This window comes from Budorcas taxicolor, chromosome 7, assembly GCF_023091745.1.
Source record: "Budorcas taxicolor isolate Tak-1 chromosome 7, Takin1.1, whole genome shotgun sequence".
NCBI lineage: Eukaryota > Metazoa > Chordata > Mammalia > Artiodactyla > Bovidae > Budorcas > Budorcas taxicolor.
In genome coordinates this window covers 40,262,767-40,276,766 of record NC_068916.1, presented here as the reverse complement: position 1 = coordinate 40,276,766, position 14,000 = coordinate 40,262,767, and the positions used below count along the sequence as shown (strand labels likewise).

The window sequence follows — 14,000 nt, the reverse complement described above, 5'->3', positions numbered from 1 at the left end:
TAGAGTTCCTAGTATAGTCATAACTCATACATCCCTGGGGAGTTACTGTTACTACCATCTTTTCTTGGGATCAACGGGTCTGAACAAGCCAGCGTTGAAATAGTTTGGCATTTCGTGTGGCAAAAGGCTTGCAAATTCATCTGCAAAGTTGCTTCAGGGATTTTTTTTTTTTTTACCACCTTTACTGGGACTGGAAAACATTCCTAAAAGATTCTGACTTTTTCATTAAGAGAAAGTCCAAATGTACACGTTTCTCTTTTCCTGTCTCCCAACAAGCTGAGGGCACACCCTCCCCAGCTTTTTGCTACAATTTCTTCTTTTCTCTCCTCTCCACCCATTCCACAGAAGCCCCTCAAGCCAGGTCTTAACTGTTTGTAATCCCTCTGCTGCTGCTAAGTCGCTTCAGTTGTGTCAGACTCTGTGCGACCCCAAAGATGGCAGCCCACTAGGCTCCCCTGTCGCTGGGATTCTCAAAGCAAGAACACTGGAGTGGTTTGCCGTTTCCTTCTCCAATGCATGAAAGTGAAAATTGAAAGTGAAATCATTCAGTTGTGTACGACTGTTAGTGACTCCACGGACTGTAGCCCATCAGGCTCCTCCATCCATGGGATTTTCCAGGCTAGAGTACTGGAGTTGGGTGCCATTGCCTTCTTCGATCCCTCTGCTAGTAAGTGACCTATGTAGCTCTCGGTGTTCAACAGTTCAGACATCAGGCTAATGCACGGTATTGCTCTTTAAAGGCCAAAGAGGCAGAAAGACTCTGATGTACGTTTTGGATTCTTTCAGGAACTAAGAGCTGGAGGTGTGAAGGAAGTGAGACTTCCTTGGGGAGAGGAGCTGGAAAGACACAACCACAGTCCAGACAGGAAGGGGCCTGCACCAGGGTCAAGGCAGCAGCCAGCCGGAGAAGTGGCAAAGGAGCTGGATGTATGGTTTGTGCTCAGGGTAGGAAAGGGGTCTCCTGGATTTCTGTTTTATATGGGTTAATAACCAAGATCAGATACTGAAGATTGGGGCTGTTAGGGGAGGGAGGAAAGAGGTTTAGTCAGTTCAGTCTTGGACAGGTTGGGAGATGTCTAGAAGGACATGTCCGAAATGTCCAAGGCAGGAGGATCTAAAGCTTGGGGAGAGCAGTCACAGCTGGAGTCACAGATGCAGGGAAGAAGAGTGGGTCAAGTGTGAGCTGAGATCTGACCCTCAGGGAGATGGCCTCAAGTACATGGAGGAGTCCGATTAGGAGGAAACCCAGCAGCAAAACTTCCACTGAAGCCAAGGGAGTGGAGATGTGCAAAAAAGGAAGGACAAATGGGTAAAGTCAAATTATGGCTTAGGAAGGGAAAATCGTAATGCGTTCATGAATTCAGCCACTTGCAGTCTCCTGGCTAACCTTGAACTAGACTCTGACAAGAGAGTCTCCTGCCCTGTGCTCTGGGGGAGAGGGGCTTCCCTGTCACAGAATCCCTACTCACACATTAAGAATCCCCACTCAGTACGACTCAGCCTCTTTTCCAATTCCTGGTTACCTTGGTCTTTGGCCACCAGCGCTGGTGGCAGAAAAACACTTTGCAGTATTTTAAACCATCCATACTGCTCTTAAATTTGCATACGTGTAAACTACATATAATATACGTTAAATTTCATCCCAATTCTGGGCATCGAATGCTAGGATTGATGAATTTTATTTTTATAAGATACTTAAGAGATTTCACTACATTTTCAAAATTTAATAAAAATGTCAGCTTTATTTAACATCGACTTAAAACTTGATATGTTTCAATCTCCCCTTTATTCTTAATAATTTTATATTATTTCTAAGAAATAGTTATTCTGAAAGCATATGTAAAATTAATTTCATTGTTGCTTTTCGTATTTAACGTATATTTTGACAGAAATATGTTCATATCTCATGTACTTTGTATTTGAATCCTTTGGAGCGTAACTATCAATAGAGCACATATTATGTGAAAATTTAAACCCGGCAGCAGTCCCCCTCAGTTCAGTCCAGTTCAGTAGCTCAGTCGTATCCGACTCTTTGCGACCCCAGGAACCGCAGCACTCGAGGCCTTTCTGTCCATCACCAACTCCCGGAGTTTACCCAAACTCATGTCCTTTGAGTCGGTGATGCCATCCAACCATCTCATCCGCCGTCGTCCCCTTCTCCTCCTGCCGGCAATCTTATCCAGCATCAGCAGTCTCCCTAGAAGACAGATAATGAAAAGGGTTATCCACGTTTTACCTTCCCTTGGGCGAGGCTCGCTGCTTTCATTCGAGCCTTTGTTTTTTAATTGCTGAACCTGACTGATTTCACAACCTACCAACCGGTCGTGCTGCACAAGTTAGACAAACACTGCTACCTGGGGCCACCAGGGGACAGATGTCCTAGTGTAGAATTGTTCCAAAGGCTCTGACCCGGCAGGTGAGGTAGGAGGAGGACCTGGGCAATGACAATGACTATAGTCTATAAGGGATTTGGAAAGGACAAACTTCAGGTGTTTCCGTAGTGTAGTGGTTATCACGTTCGCCTAACACGCGAAAGGTCCCCGGTTCGAAACCGGGCGGAAACAAAAAAAAATGTTCTTATTTTCCCCAGCTACAACCACTTTCTTCTAGTTGATTTGTCAAGTTGTCATCTGTCCCTGGAATGTGTGTGCGTAAAAGTATGCTTAGCTTTTACAGTATTATCCTACCGCTCTCTTTTCCAATCTATTACCAGTTCACTTCAAGCGAGTATATTACGGATCTCTAGGTCTGTAGCGCAAAAGAAGGTGGTCTGTCATTAGAGCCATCCTTCACAGAACTTAAAATCCTAGAAGATCAGAAGGCAGGAATGCCACTCAGAGACAAATGAAATAGTAAAAAAAAGTACAAGTGCGTTGGAATCATATAGTGGAAGTCAGGCTGGGAAAGAGAGTTCACAGGAAAGAGCAGTAATAACCTCACCATCTATCACAATCACGTTGACTGTCTGGTCCTGTTGTTGGTGTCTCCCTCTCCTGCAGGTGAGGCCACTGAGCCACAGACACGTCACACGAGGTGACTAAATGTGGGGTAGAGGAAGTAGCAGACGGAGCTAAAGGACGGAGAATGCGGAATGAAACAGGGCACCGTGAGAAATTCAAGTTAGCATAGCCGAGAAAGTACCTGGTTCTGCCACAGATCTGCTGGTGACTGGTTCCCGCTCAGCGCTGACGGATATTAGCGCGACAACCTTCACCTTACGGGACACCACCGTGAGCGAGTCTGAGTTTTTCTATCCTGACTGGTTTCACTCCCGGCCTGCACCTACGCATCCGCCTTCAGCGGCAGAATAGAACAGTAAAAAGAACATCAGCCTCTCCACAGGTGTCTCGGTCAGCCGCCTTCTTCATCCGTCCTCACTTGCTGCGCATCTACTGCGTGCCTATGCGACTCGAAGGGTGTGTTGCGAAACGGGCTCCAGAGGTCAAAGGCAAAACGTCAGCGAAGGCTTCAGAGAAGCAGACCAGCGGTACTTGGGAGTCCCCAGGCCAGAGTTCCCGGCCTGAAAGATGTCTGCAGACAGGCACACGGTGTGGACTTCTGAAGAAGGGTAGCCTGCTTCTATGCATGGAAAATGGGGTTTACACTTTCATACACCTGACGGTACAACAATTTACACGAGCTAGAGGCAACTACTTCTTTCCCTCGGACTTCTGTCAAGCTTGAAAGTCAAATAGATAAAATATCTAAGTGGTAAATCAAATTCTTTTAAAATAAAGTTTCACAGGGTTTTTTTGTTTTCTTTTTGCGTTGGGGCGGGGCGGGGGGGTGGGGTGGGTGTTGGTTGTGCGGAGGTGGGGGCGGGGTGGAAGGTTGGGATGTCGTGCTGCGCAGCTTGAGAGATTTTAATTGCCAGGCCAGGAATCAAATCCCGGGCCCTGGCAGTGAAAGCACTTTCACATCTTAAATGCAGACAAAGCATAATCAAAACTAGCTACGTGATGGCAAAGCTTGTTAGGTTACCTGCATTCACGTAACTTTCACAGACACAAAATCAATCTCATGCCCATATCTTTATCAGTGCTTTTTAAAAAAATACTTACTCATATGCCTTAGCTTGGTTTACAGATGTAAACCCGACCAAAACGGCTAGGGTCCAGATGTACAGCTTAGAGCCCTAGAAGAGTGAAGAATTTTGGACCCCACTTGGAAGAATTTTCCCAGTTTCCCCTGCTCACTCAATTTCTTTTTTTTCCCCCCTCATATTTTACTGACTGATCTGAGATAAATCAGTACAGTCCCTGCATCCCAGGCTCTGGACTGTCAGAGTGTCTCTTGCTGTACCCCCTCCAAGCCCACCCAAGACTCGGGGAGGCCAGAATCATCACTCAGTCCTGTCATTCTTCACCAGGTGGACTTTGGTCCCTGCCTCAGCTAACGTTAGAGTATCCTCTGACTTCCTTGGGGAGACAATAAACAAATCCACTGCAACACAGTTAACACCAAAGAGGCAGCTGGGCTGGGCAATAAGCTCCACAGGAAGTTGTCTCATGTGGATTGTATTTCTTTTGGGTTACATTTAATGCTAACTTGTCAATAGGGCTTGAGAGCTTTATTAGGTTCATCTTGTTTCAATTAATGCTAAAGTTATCCTCTTGTTGATGCTTAAATTGTTGCTGCTTGTCAGTAGAAGCCGCTTTAAAATTGGCCCCTTTATCCTTTCAGCACTGCCCTAACAATTTGAAAGCACCCTTGTTTCCTGGTAGAAACTCACACTTCAGGCCTATCTTTAATTTTTCCTAGATAAAGAATAATTTTGGACCTCACTTGGAAGAATTCTTGAAAGAATCAAGTTCAGAAAAGTTTTTGTTTTTTGTTTTTTGTTTTAGTAAAAAAAGAATCAAATATGGGTGCCAGGACACAATGCATGGGACCAAAGCTTGGCTCCCCCACGTCTGAGGTTCCCTAGGAAAATCCTTTAAAGGATGTAAACGTACACTGAGAGCTCTATTTAATTGTAGCTTTGCTGGGTCTTTACTTTTTTTTTTTTCCAAATAAGCCTCAATCAAACATACGCAACATTAATACTCTACAAAATTATTTACCTAAATCTCTCACTCAAAAGTAATTGTGTTACTTTTTGCTTTTATTTTTGAAACTTTTATTAAGAAATTTAATAGACAGAATGGTATTAAGAAGTCCCAAGTACTCATCACTCAGCTTCAACACTTTTCTCTCTTTCACCATTTCTATTTTATCTCTACATTCACCAGTTCCCACCCCACTGGCTCATTTATTTATATTCCTCATAGATCTCGTGATATATCCTTCTATAGTCACTCTATTGATCATCTCCCTTTCCCTCTGGTTATTCTGTTACTGTATAAAACTTCAGGGTTAGGAAATAATATTAATAGCTACAAATCTTGTGAATTGAATCCTTACATGGACAAAAAAACTGTTCTAGATGCTGGGCATACATTGATTCTTTGCAGTCTTGCAACAAACCTATGGTGTGCCACTGTTAAAGGGAAACTTCATTCATTCATTCATTCATTCATTCATTCATTCATTCACACTGCAGTGAAAAAGACAGGCCAGTGAAACAGACTTCCCTCCTGATGTTTACCTTCTAATAGGCAATTAAAACAACAAACAAATAAGCGGATAGAAAAGTACTCTTAGTGATACAGACTGTGAGAAAATTAATGAGGGTTATCTGACAGAGTGGTAGGCAGAGGACAGTATTAGAGAGATAGTCCAGGAAAGATACATCACAAGAGGTGACAATGAGCTGAGTCAGAAAGATAAGAAACAGCCACCTTACAAATATCTTGGAGAAAAGGACTTTGGGAGAGGGGGCAGCAGCAGGTTCAAAGGCCCTGAAGTAGGCATAAATTTGGTGTATTTAAGGATGGGGAAAAATCCAAGACCTCCTTACTGAACCTTGGAGGTTAAAGAGCCACAGCTATACCCCCAAGGCTCTGCATTCTGATGACTGCATCCACACCATTTGCTGGTTTTGTTTGCAGATGGGAAGAAAAATGACTGGAGGACACAGGATTTTATGTGTTTGAGGACTCCCAGGCAAATGAAGAACACAGTAGGAATTTTTAACACAGTGTGAAGTTTTTAGGATGACCACACAGGTTCATTCAGAAAATTTCAAATAAAAAATGAACATCAGCTCTAAGTCCTAGCTGTGTGACCTCACCAGTGCCTCCCTCACCTCATCGTGAATTGAGGGTTCAGATAAAGTCTGTAATTATCATTTAAAATGTTTTAGAGAATATCATCAGTGGCTTAGATGTTCAGGATGATGTCTTTAGGTGGCTTTAATTCACATAAGAACCAATGAAAGGGATTGTTCTGGTTGTTTCAAAATTTTCTAGCTTTATAACAAAAACAACAATATTTTAATTGAATTTAAAACCGTGAGAAAAACTAGACTTTAACATTTGTAACTATAATACAATGAATATTAATTACAAAAGAAGTATATATTCCTTTCGCTTTTCAAAAGCCTTCCACTGCCCTTAGACACTGAATATCTCAAATGACAGCAGAAAGCGTTTCCCAAAATAGGCAGTGATTTTAATCCAATTGGTCCTGACACAGACTAGAGGAGCAGGTCACTCTGGGTCATCTTTTTTGGCCATTATTCCTTTTCCAGGGAGTCCTCCGTAATTACCTTGCTCTAGTTGACATTTTGTCTTCCTCCTTACCCAAAATTCACATTCCCCATGATGTTACTGAGATATGCCTTTTTCTAGGGGGACTTGCACCCTTAAACCAATGTGATATAAATAGCATTGAAATAATGGGGTAAGCATTTGATGATGATTGAACCATCTCTACTGATGCTACAGAGACCATAGAAGAATGATTTTCTCAAGTTTAGGAAAGGGAAACCAGTAACTGTTAAAGATACAGGAGTATTTTTATTTTTGATACTGGAATATTTTTAGACTGGTCAGAATATCCATCTACTTGTTCATGCTCAGTTGTGTCTGACTCTGCAATCCCATGGACTGTAGCCCACCAGGGTCCTCTGTCTATGGGATTTCCCAGGCAAGAATACTGGAGTGAGTTGCCCTTTCCTCCTCTAGGGGATTTTCCTGACCCAGGGATCAAAACTGCATCTCCTGTGTCTCCTGCATTGCAGGCAGGTTCTTTAACCTGGAGATAATTTTCTGTTTCAAATGAAATTTTTAAATAAAAATATTCAAGTAGATGGTTGATCAGTATTTACATATAAATTATATGTAATTATTATTTGAGATCACTTCACAATCTACATGCATGATCTAATAATTTATATATGCCCTACATGATACCAAAACCTTATAGAAAATCACATACAAATTTAACTTCCTATACCTGATTGGAGTCTTCCTGCCCAAGGGAGAAAATTTGCCAAATAAAAAATAACTAAACAGGCCTTCCAATGATGTTATGGCTTTGCAAGTGAAGAAAACACAATGGCTCCCACAAAAACAGGTCTGAAAAGAGAAAAAATAGTGTTATCCTATACAGTTGGATTAGAAGTCGTAAGGTCGAGTGACAGTGTGATCTTCAAAATCTTTTGTCCAAGTATGCTCCTATGAGAGGCAAAAGGAAGGTCCCTTCCTCTGTAGGTAGTATCCTGTAGGCCCTGCAATGGTTATTATCTTATAAGACAGACAATGAGGGACCCTGGCAATATTAAGGGGATAGGAACAGTCACATGTTAGGTTTGTTTTTCAAGCAGCTTGATGCCACCAAAGTAGTAGAGAAACAATCAGTCTCATTCATGGCTGGTGGGAAGTAATAATACCCTGTAGCAGCCATAGACTGGTGATTTGTCTATTTCTGTAAAATTATGGCTTCATATATAATGAATCTTACTTGACCCAGGAATCTTAATTCTGGTAATTTGCCTTACAAATGTAAGTTCAAAAGTGCATGAGGACTACACTATATGCTTATTAATGCAGCATCACTTAAAATAGCAAGAGCTTGGAAACTATAAATATCCATCAGTAGGTGACCTGCTGAATGAACTAGGATTCCTCTAAGTGGGATATTAGACAGCTGCAAAAAAGAGTGAGTAAAATTTCCATGTCTTGAGATAGAAAGAAAATTAAAATGTAACGGAGCTATAATTATATCTTTGTGTAAAATAGAGGAAAATAAAAATATCTTTGCATTAAAAATTTTCTGGAAGAATATGTACGTGGATACAAACTTGTTGCCTAAGAAAGGAGAATAGAAGTTGGATTCTTTTCATTGAATATTTCTATAGATGTTTCATTTTTGAACAGTACAGTATATTACCTACTCAAAAGATGTTTTAAAAACTCATTTCGTGGTGCAGCCTCTCTGGAAAATGGTATGACGATTAAAAAAAATAAACATAGAAATACCTTATGATCAGCAAATATACTTCTAGATATATGTGCAGAAGAAATGAAAGCAAGAACTTGAACAGAACAGGTATAAGTAAACCCATATCTAAGTGGACTGATGCTGAACCTGAAACTGCAGTACTTTGGCCACCTGATTCAAAAGACTGACTCATCTGAAAAGACCCTGATGCTGGGAAAGGTTGAAGGCAGGAGGAGACAGGGATGACAGAGGATGAGATGGTTGAATGGCATCACCGACTTGATGGAAATAAGTTTGAGCGAGCTTGGAGAGTTGGTGATGGACAGGGAAGCCTGGCATGCTGCAGTCCATGGGATCACAAAGAGTCGGACAGGACTGAGCAACTGAACTGAGCTCAAGTGTCTACTGAGAGATAAATGGATAAACAAAATATGGTATATACATACAATGAAATATTGAAAGTGTTAGTCACTCAGTCGTGTCTGACTCTTTGGGACCCCAGGGATCAAACCCAGGTCTCCCACAAAGCAGGCAGATTCTTTATCATCTGAGACACAAGGGAACCCCCTGTTGTTTAGCCTTGAGAGGAAGAAATTTAAAGCATGCTACAACATGGAAGAATCTTGAAGACATCATGCTAAGTGAAATAACCCAATCACAAAGGAAAAATAATCTTGATTCATCTTATATGAGGTTCCTAGAGTGGCACAGCAGTAAAGAATCCACCAGGCAATGCAGGAGAAGTGGGTTGGATCTCTGGGTCTAGAAGATCCCAGAGAAGGAAATGGCAACCCACTCCAGTATTCTTACCTAGGAAATCCCAAGGACAGAGGATCCCTGGTGGGCTACAGCCCATGGGATCTCAAAGAGTCGGACATGATTTAGTGACTAAACAACAACAACAAAGAATAGCCAAATGCATAGAGACAGAGAGTAGAATGGTGGTTGCCAGGGACTTCGAGAAAAATAGATAGGGAGCTAATGTTCACTGGGTAGAATTGCAGTTGGGCAATACGGAAAAGTTCTGAGGATGGATGTTGATGAGGGTTGCCTAGCAATGTGAGTGTGTTTAGAGGCACAGAATTGTGCATTTTAAAATAGTGAAAATGAACAAGATCCTACTGTATAGCACAGGGAACTATATTCACTATCTTCTAATAAACCATAATGGAAAAGAATATGACAAAGTATATACACATAGACATATATACATATATATATATATATCTGCTGTATAGCAGAAACTAGCATATTGTGTATCAGCTATAATTTTTTTAAAAAAATAGTGAAAATGGTAAATTTTATTACATGCATTTTGAACAATTAAAAAAAAATTTATTTACTTTTGGCTGCACTGAGTCTTCCTTGCTGGGCGGGTGCTTTCTCTAATTGCGGTGCACAAGCTTCTCATTGCAGTGGTATCTTTTGTGGAGCTCAGGCTGTAGAGTACCTAGGCTTCAGTAGTTGCGGCTACGCCTCCAGAGCCCCGGCTGAACAGTTGTGACTCATAGGCTTAGTTGCCCAAGACAATGTGGGTTCCTCCCAGACCGGGGATCCAACCGACGTCCCCTGCACTGCGGATTCTTTAAACAATTTCTAAAATGTTGCTTTGTTAGTAGGTAAAGGATACAGTAACCAAAGAACAAGAGCGTAATACCAAGAAGCCCACATCAACTTATGCACATGGATCAGAACAGAAGTATTTCTCACTATCAACCTTCCGGTAGTTAAGAGCAAAATACACCTACCGCCCAACGTGGGGCTCGAACCCACGACCCTGAGATTAAGAGTCTCATGCTCTACCGACTGAGCTAGCCGGGCACGCAAACCTCTCTTTCAGTAACTTTTACTTGAAGGAAGCCTTCCGGTTGAATCTAGCTTGAGGTTTGAAGTTGAATTTAATTGGGACAAAATTGGGCCACTAAAGACAAGATTATTGACAACCTGAGATATTTAAACTCTACCAATCATGCTTGACTGACCGTCCTTCCCACTTCCGTCCCTTTTCTGCTCGCCCTTTTCGGCCAGCTCCCTAGCCCTTTTCCATCCCTGAGAAACACAGGCGCTGAGGAGGAATAATGTTTGCATCCTGATACCATCGAAGAGCTTACTCCGTGAATTTTCAGTCCGAAGTTTAAATGCACTGACGCGGGGTTGATCCTAGAGTGGGTGAAGGCCGCCGCCGTGCCCACAACCTGCGCAAACTGCACGATTTAGAGTGGTTCCTTGGATTCTGCATTTCTAAACTCTGGGGTCGACAGAAAGCAAAACGGAAACCACTGCTTGTTCTGGAGATGCCGGGGATCGAACCCGGGGCCTCATACATGCAAAGCATGCGCTCTACCACTGAGCTACATCCCCAGCCTGCCGCAAGGCTTGCTCTAATTTCTGTTAGGTGGTTATTGGCAAAAAGCACAGTCGAACGAAGAGCATCTGCCAACTGTGGCTGCAAAGGCCAGCGGCCAGAGCTGGGAGCTATTCCAGGGTCCTCTACTGACTTCAAGTGAGTGGACTTCGACCGAGATGACCAAGGGGAGCACAGGACCAGGATAAACACTTGGAGGCAGCGGTGAAAAAAGAAGGGAAAGTCATCCGGCACGAGGCCCAAAAATGAACTGTGAGCTGAAAGAAGGAAAGTAAGATTAGGTGCAGGATGCTACGTTTGTTAAACAAAGAGAAGAGTTGTTCAGTCGCTCAGTTGTGTCCAACTCTGCCGCCGCATGGACTGTAGCATGCCCGGCTTCCCTGTCCTTCACTATCTCCCAGAGCTTGCTCAGACTCACGTCCATTGAGGCAGTAATGCCATCCAACCATCTCATTCTCTGTTGTTCCCTTCTCCTCCTGCCTCCAATCTTTCCCAGCATTAGGGTCTTTTCCAATGAGTCAGTTCTTCGCATCAGGTGGTCAAAGTATTGGAGCTTCAGTATCAGCCCTTCCAATGAATATTTAGAGTTGATTTCCTTTAGGATTACTGGTTTGATTTCCTTGCTGTTCAAGGGACTCTCAAGAAGTCTTCTCCAGCACCACAGTTGGAAAACATCAATTCTTTGGCATTCAGCCTCTCTACTGTGCAGCTCTCACATCCATGCATAACTACTGGAAAAACCATAGCTTGACTCTGCAGACCTTTGTCCGTAAAGTGATATCTGCTTTTTAATGAGCTGTCTAGGTTTGTCATAGCTTTTCTTCCATGGAGTAAGTAAGTGTTTTTTTAATTTCATGGCTGCAGTCACCATCTGCAGTGCTTTTGGAGCCCAAGAAAATAAGTCTCTCACTGCTTTCACTGTTTCCCCACCTATTTGCCATGAAGTGATGGGATTGGATGCCATAATCTTAGTTTTTTGAATGTTGAGTTTTAAGCCAGTTTTTCCACTCTGCTCTTTCACCCCCATCCAGAGGCTCTTTAATTCCTCTTCACTTTCTGCCATTAGGGTGGTGTCATCTGCATATCTGAGGTTATTGATAATCTTGATTCCAGCTTGGGATTCATCCAGCCTGGCATTTCGCTTGATGTACTCTGCACAGAAGTTAAATAAGCAGGGTGACATATACAGCACTGATGTACTCCTTTCCCAATTTGGAACCAGTCCATTGTTTCAGGTCCGGTTCTAACTGTTGTATCTTGACATGCATACCAGTTTCTCAGGAGGCAGGTAAGGTGGTCTGGTATTCTCATTTCTTTAAGAATTTTCCACAGTTCATTGTGATCCACACAGTCAAAAGCTTTAGCTTAGTCAATGAAGCAGAAGTCGATGTTTTTCTGGAATTTTCTTGCTTTTTCTATGGCTCAACAGATGTTAGCAATTTCATCTCTGGTTCCTCTGCCTTTTCTAGTTCCAGCTTGTACATCTGGAAGTTCTTGTTTCAAGTATTGTTGAGAAGAGGGAGTGTAGTAAAGTGTGCAATATTTGTATAAAGTAATTCAGAATTGCAAAGTTGACGCTCGGGATTGGAAGGGGGCTGGGGCATAGGCAATGGGCAAAGTTTTTCACTGTTAAATGCTCTCTACATCTGAATTCTGAGCCATATTTAAATTAACTGAACCCAAGAAAAGTTTATCAAGCTCTCTTGTGTACCTAGAACTGCTGTAGAAAACTGGGAGTTCGGCCATAAGCAAAACTGACATAGTTCATTACATCTATCAGCTCTGGTTTCGGAGGAGGTTGAGTGCTAAAGAGAAAATAGAGCCAGCCTTGAGGGAGAGAATGGAGTAAAGTGTGATTCTGAGAAGGTGACATTTGAAGAAAAGTGTTGAAAGAAGATGGAATGTGAGCCATGAAAGTGTCTGTGAAAAGAGAGGTCCAAGTAAAGGTGAGAGCCAGTTTAAAGGCCCTGAGGTAGGAGCTTTGTGACATGTTATTGCAGGAATAATAAGGGGGTCCATGCAGCAGGGGAGAGTGACAGGAGGCAAGGGGATGCATCTCCTATCACTTTGTATGCAGGGGATGGAGAGAAAGAATGGATAGTGCCTTTAGACAGTGTGAAGACTTCAACTTTTACTCTGAGAGAGGAGGGAGCCACGGGAGAATTTGAGGAAAGGAGGGCCCCTATCTGACTTGACATTTTAACAGGATTGTTCTCACAGCTGGATGGAGAAGATAGGACAGGAGAGGGACAGAAGGGGAAAGAAATGTTGTGATCATCAAATTATAGGTGATGAAGCCGTGGAAGAATTGAGATGCTGAGGGCTAGGGGTGGGTCCTGTGCATTTCCCCTCTCTTGGGGAGCCTCAGAAGACTCGCCGATTTGGGCCTGAGCACCTGGATGGATGGAGTTGCTGTTAAGTGGAGTGTAGTGGGGAAGGCTGTGGGAAGAGCAGGTGGAGGGGCAGACAGAAGTGCACTGTGGATGTGACGAGTGTGTAACTCTCCCTTAGAATGCTTCATGTGGAGATGCTGCCCAGTGAGCGGGCTGTGGGAGCCAGGCATCCTAGGAAGAGTTGGGCTGGGGATTTGTGCGTGGAGCAGGGAGAAAGTCTTTCAAGCAAGAAAGTGGAAGAGATCACAAGGAAGTGAGCGTAGACAGAAAGTCCAAGGACCAAGCAAGGGCAGGGAGAGGAAGAGGAAACAACCGTGGTGACCAAGAAGCTGGTAGGAGGCCGTGGAAGCGGGAGAAAAGCCAGGGAGTAAACCGTGGTGACCAAGAAGCTGGTAGGAGGCCGTGGAAGCGGGAGAAAAGCCAGGGAGTACGGTACCCCGGAAGGAAGGCATGGTGCCAGAAGGAGGAAGCATCTGAGGAGACGAGGTAAAGCCTAAGAAGCCTCCTGCTTTCACCTTTGGGTTATGATCGCTGCGGTCACCGGTCACCTTGACAAGAGCAGTTTCTGAGGAGGCTGAGGAAGAAAATCTGCTTAGAGTGCCCTCCAGAGGGAGTGATGAGAGACGTGTGTGTTAGTCGCTCAGTTGTGTCCGACTCATTGTGACCCCAGGGACTGTCCATGGAATCCTCCAGGGAAGAATATTGGAGTGGGTAGCCATTCTCTTCTCCAGGGAATCTACCCGATCCAGGGATCAAACCCGAGTTTTCAAATTGCGGGCAAACTCTTTAGGGTCTGAGCCACCAGGGAAGCCCCTAAGGGGAGACCGGGTGTGAGCAAATATTATTGGTAGCTCCAGAAGGGTTGCAGCGAGCTGTACAAATAAAGCTAAAGAGAAAATAGAGGATTGGGTTTTGTT

General features: G+C 43.4%; 3 non-coding genes across 3 annotated transcripts; 1 reads left to right on the top strand and 2 right to left on the bottom strand.

Annotated features, from left to right (window-relative positions):
• Positions 1–2,491: 2,491 nt before the first annotated feature.
• On the top strand, positions 2,492–2,564 carry TRNAV-AAC (transfer RNA valine (anticodon AAC)). Its single transcript has one exon. It is a non-coding gene; the product is annotated as a tRNA-Val (tRNA).
• A 7,509-nt stretch (positions 2,565–10,073) lies between these two features.
• On the bottom strand, positions 10,074–10,146 carry TRNAK-CUU (transfer RNA lysine (anticodon CUU)). The gene has a single exon. It is a non-coding gene; the product is annotated as a tRNA-Lys (tRNA).
• Positions 10,147–10,614: 468 nt separating this feature from the next.
• On the bottom strand, positions 10,615–10,686 carry TRNAA-UGC (transfer RNA alanine (anticodon UGC)). The gene has a single exon. It is a non-coding gene; the product is annotated as a tRNA-Ala (tRNA).
• Positions 10,687–14,000: the final 3,314 nt, after the last annotated feature.